We start from the raw sequence: 5,613 nt of genomic DNA, 5'->3' as shown, positions 1-5,613 counted from the left end.
TCCCCAGGTCTTTTTCAAATTTCTGCAGTCTTCACAGGTGTACAAACTTTCCCCAGCCACAACTGCACAAATGAGCAACTGGGATGTTAGTGTATGGCAGAGGTAAGAAAAGTGCAGCATCCTGATGAGGTAGAGCTTGAATAGTCCAGATAATTGACATTGGCTTGGGAAGCAAAGGGAAGAAGTTGGAGTCTGAAGAGGCAGCATGTCACTTGGAACTTCACAGGGGGTTGTTCCAGATTCCAATCAGAGCTGGTCAAGTCCTTCCTTGTTTTGTTTTCTTACCATCTTCAAAGTAAGCTATGGTTTAAAGATTAAACAGTTAAAAAAGAAGAGGAGATAACAGCATAGTTTCTGGATTTTTTTTTATATTACTTGATTAAGAGTTTGAAATGCCAATTGAAAATCTATATTTGGATAACTTCAGGCTCAACTTTGGAAAATTAAGTTTTACCTTAAAGAGAAACACAGAATTCAGATTTATGCAGAAGTATAGAAAAAATGTGTGTCAGTATTCATAAAGCATACCCTTCCACCCCAAAACATAAGATTGGTATGAGTATAATGAGGCTGTATGATTGAAAACATAGTTGGAGGAGGATTACTTGTGTTTTAATTATTTCATGTTTAGATTTCAAGCTTCCATTCTCCTGGGCACAGAATAGAGACCTTTAAAGCAGTCTGAATTTCATTCAATATCATGACCTAAGAAGCAGAGGAAAACACAAGTCATCTGAGAATCATGAAAAAAATGGAACTGAGAGACCCTAAATCTGTGCTGGCAGATCTAGTCAAGGGAACTCTGCAAAGTCCAAGGATTGACTGCTTTTGGTCTGCCTGAACTTGTTATATAGGGGAACTTCTTACTTTAAGAGGTCTCCTCTCTGTTGGAGTGGGCTTGAATTCTTCTTTGTTTGATGAAATGTAGAAAGTACATATGAAAATATTTAAAGTCTTTTTTTAATACTTTAGCAACAATATTTATTTTGTAGAAAACAATTCCCATTTTTTACCAACTCTGGCAGGAGCTTATTTTTCTATTTAGTATTACTGAACATGTCCAAGAGTTTTGCTGATGTGTTTATCAGTGCATCAAAGCTCGATTGATAAAATAAACTAATGTGGTCAAGAGTTGAGCTATTTGAAAAGTTTTTTTTGAGCAGTTAAAGCAAAGCTAAAGGGAAAGATAACCCAGGCCAGTTTTCACTTCTTGCTTTTATGGGAAAAGGCCGTCAAACAGCTAGTTGCTCCATACTCAGATACTGAGTAAACATCCAAATAGGAGCAAAGACAGCAACAGTCTGTGAGAAATGGTGAACATAGCTGAAACCAGTGCTCCTACATCCTTGTGACATGCATTGCTACCTTACATTACTTTGTTTTCCTTCCTTATCTCAGAGCTGTTCCACGGACTGTAGTCATAAGTAGTTATGTAGGTACCCACCTCTGAAACTGATATTCATTGATAGTTTCATATGAAGGAAGGAAAAAAACAAAGAGAAATTAAGGCAGAAAAGCCAAGGGAAAATGGTAAAGATGAAAGAAGACAAAGCTCATTTAATCTCAGGGGTCCTTTTTCTACCTGAACTATGGCTGTTAAGATATTGGCTGGATCACAGAGGAAGAGTAGACATAAGATCAGAGAAATATTAATGAAAAATGGGTTCTGCCTGGCTCCCTGGGAGTATGCCTTGCTCTTAGTAACTCCACATTGTCACTAACATAGCGTGTGGTTTTGTCAGTTAAGTTAATTTTAGGGAAAGGCTGATGCCTTCTGGAGTTGTAAATTCGCAAGTGACAAATCCTCTCATTTTCCTACTGGGCTCCATCTACAAGTGCAAAAATGACTCCCTGCTTGGCACAGGCTCCCATCCCCAGGAAGAAAAAGAGAAGCTGGCAAAGTATTTTGACCACTGTCTTCAAAAGACTTTGCAAATTACCACAGGCCCAAAAAAGGATCAGCCAAAAAAAATGGTACTTTTTCTCTGTCTAGTGTGGCAAAGCAAACCTAGCAGGAATGAGTCCCTGAGTGCCCAGAAGTTCATTAGTGTGTGATCTAATTAAATAAATGTTCCAAGAAAAGGGAGTATTTCTTGACTAGCTTCTCCAAGCTCCTGTGCAGGGTCCTTATATCTGACAGCTTTCATCCTAAACCTAACTTGCAGGTACTTGATAAAAGAAAGTAAAGGTGACACTACTTATTGAGAAGACTGATTGATTAACTGCACACTCTGCACTGGAAAAAGGGTGTTTTGGGGCAGGAGAAACATCTTTTAATTTGATCCCATCTGAGCCTCTCTGAAAACTACTTTTCAAATGGGTAGCGGACTTGAACTACTCTGTTGTGAGACAAACTTTATCTGGAATCAAGAAGCACTTGAAGATGAGGAGGTCTGGTTCCACCCTCTCTCAGTCAGTATCATCCAAGGATAGAGAGGAGGTGTGGCGGACATGCTGTGGAAACTTTTCAAAACATCTCCCTTCCAACGAGTCTGTAAAAACGCTGAGCAGAAAGACTCAAAACAACTCACTTGAGACTCATTTTCAGTACGGATAAAGTTCTGAAACCGAGACTGCAAAATCTCAGGAAGCAGCTGGGTTCCTAATTAAAACAAATCATTATTCGATTTAGCAGGCCAAATTTATGCTTTTCAATTAAAACCGCTATTGGTCTTGGTATCTGTTTATGAGCATGTAGGCGCGAGTGTGTGCTCATGTGTGCTGGAGAGAGCTGTGAGTTAGTGGTATAATGCAACAAGGGATTGGGTCAAACCTCTTGTCCACAACATGTGCTAATGGATTCAGAACATCTCGGTAACCAGAGTATAACATCTTTAGAGCAGAAGAGTGCGTGTCGAGACAAATGCAATGTCAAGGACACTTTATGCATTCATTTCCTGACCATGGATTGTTTGTCCTTCTGTGTGAAGGCGATCAGACAGTTTCCTCAAAATAATTTGTTCTCATTTGAAAGCTACAAATGTTTTACAGTCAGCAAGATGTGTCCAAGATATTGATTGACTGGTGGTCACCTAGGAAGAATTTGTACTCCAATTAGCCCTGCTTTTTCTCATGTACTGCTGAATTTCACACTTCAGACCAGAGGATTCGTTTGCTTCACTAGAGTGACTCTTTCACAAACAGTTCACTAAAACTGGAGTGAAAGCACTTTTGATGTTGTTGTTATTTAATTTATTTTTATAGTATGACAATAATTCTCATTACACCAAATTTGATGAACTGATTTTATTTCCATCCCTTTTTTCTACTGAGACAAAGATTGCATCTGTGTGTTTTTGTCACAAGAAAGAAAGAAAAAAGCCATGTGTTGCCTCAAAACATTAAGCTGCTGAGAAGTACTTTTGTTGCTAACAAAATGAGGCTAGCATCTCCTATAGCTGTTTTTGAACAAGAATAAGTTAAAATCTGCTGCAATTTGGTAAAAGCTAATTTCTCTTTTCAAGTTAAACGGAGGGCTACTTCTATAGATAATTCCTGCTCCAAAAAGAAGTTTCCAATTTTGTGCTTTCAAAATGCTGATTAGAAGAGAAACTTTTCCCTGCGGTGAAAAAAAAAAATGACAGGAGAACATGTATCTCACAGAGCCTGTCCTCAGCTGATCATGCAGGACTTTCACTGTGCCTGACCCCTGCATCGTGTTCAAGTAAAAATAAAATCTCCAGTCCCACTTCCAGTCTTCTAACTATGTAGATATTTATTCATTTGTGCTATAAATGGGGAGCTTGGGGTTATCGGATCACTGTAGCAGATTCCAATGCAAAACTGGGCCCCTCTCTATATACAAACATTTGTAACAGCAAAAGACTCTGTGGGCGCTATGGCTAAATGCAGGCTGGCTGCTCCATCTGCCTAAAGATTTGCTGCAATGCTCATATTTAGTATATTGCTTTGCAAAGTGTTTTCTGAGCTATCTTGATGGCAAGCAAACAAAATTCTCTTGTATTGTATTATAATGGACGGTCCTGAACTGATTTATCCTCACTGTGAAGAGCAGCATGATGAAGGTACAGTGTTTTTGCATATCCTGGAAATGCAGCAGTCCCAGAGATGTATTTGAGGTTGTCATGCCGGCAGCCAGAGGGGAGGTGGAAAGGGGAAAAAGCTGGGTAAATTCCATGATGCTGCATTTAAACCCTGGAAAGCTCATTTAGTCAGAGATTAAGCTCTGGAGCTAAATCTGAAAGTGAGAAAGGAGAGGAAAAGCTATTGAAAACTGAGATTCTACTGCTGACTATGGAGGCCACATGACCCTGACACATAACTTTTACTGAGTTGACTATATCTCACTTCCTTTAAGTGCCTGTCCCTCCTGCTCACTCTCAAGGACTTGGCCAATCTCCTTTTGTAAATAGAACAATGCTTTATATTTCTCTATTACTCTGGAGTGACTATATCAATAATGCCGGAAAGGCATCTGTCCAGCACAATGAGATTATTTTTCTGATTTCAGCTGACAGTTATGGTAATAGTTCGGCAAACAATCTACTCCACCATCAATGACCACAGATTACAGCTGTTTTTAAAAATATCAGCCACTCCTGGAAACTTGGAAGATTGATTACATGGACAGAAAGGGACAGAAAGATGTGTCAAAAGCTTTTATGGCTGAAACTTTTACCTCTGTCTTGCTCCTTTTTTTTTCCTCCTCATTCTGAAAGTTGATGTGCAATCTCATAGTAGTCTTACCTGAGTGCAGGCCATAATGAGCAGAGCAAGTAAACAAACAAACACTCTTAGAAGGGAATGGAAGAGCTGCTCAGCACCAAAGCCTTCAGAAACCAGGATGGGAGCTGGAAAGGTGGGTGGATGTTCTTGTGTGACCCTCCTAACCGAGGTGATAGGAACTGGGGAGGGTAACCAGGGCTGCTTGCCTTGCCCTGTATGTGTCCTGCAGGTTGTGCTGCATCCCCTGTCTGTTGTCCCTCTGTGTTTATGGGGCAGGCTATGGGTCAGGAAGGTTCTTGCTTACCTGGTAGACAGTGATATAGGCTATGTTTAAGTATTTGCTCTTAAAAATTTAATTTATCCCTCTTCACTTTTGGCTTTCTTAAGCCTTTATTGGGCTGCTAGTAGATTTGACTGTGAGGCACCTGCAGGTTTATAAGAAAATTCCTGAAGAAAATCATTGTTTCCTTTCATTATATATTATTTATCTTACATGGATCAAAACTGGGACCTTATAATCAAACACGCACCTTGCATAACTTACAGTTAAAGGACTCAGAACTACCAATAGCCAGAGTCGAAAACACAGTTTCACGTCTGTACCTTTTATGCAAAGAACAGGAGTGACACCACGAGATCTGTGTGTCTAGCTAGCACTGGGATTTCAGATACCAAATGTTCACAGCGAACTGCTCAGGGACAAGTTTTCAGAACGAAAATTATCCTCAGAAATTATTCAGCAGATATTTTCAATTTGAGTAACAACAGAGAAGAAAAAATCAGAGGCTGCTTGTGGACAGGGCCATGAACAGGGGGAGAAAAAAAAAAAAGGAGGTCAATTCATCAAATAAATTATTCCCTATGAATTATTCACACAGGCCTAACTTAACTGTTATTCCTACTTTCCCAGCCTCACTACAGGGTTTG

This window comes from Phaenicophaeus curvirostris, chromosome 12, assembly GCF_032191515.1.
Source record: "Phaenicophaeus curvirostris isolate KB17595 chromosome 12, BPBGC_Pcur_1.0, whole genome shotgun sequence".
Taxonomy (NCBI): domain Eukaryota; kingdom Metazoa; phylum Chordata; class Aves; order Cuculiformes; family Cuculidae; genus Phaenicophaeus; species Phaenicophaeus curvirostris.
The sequence above is the reverse complement of the archived record's forward strand: the minus strand, read 5'-3'. Positions refer to the sequence as shown.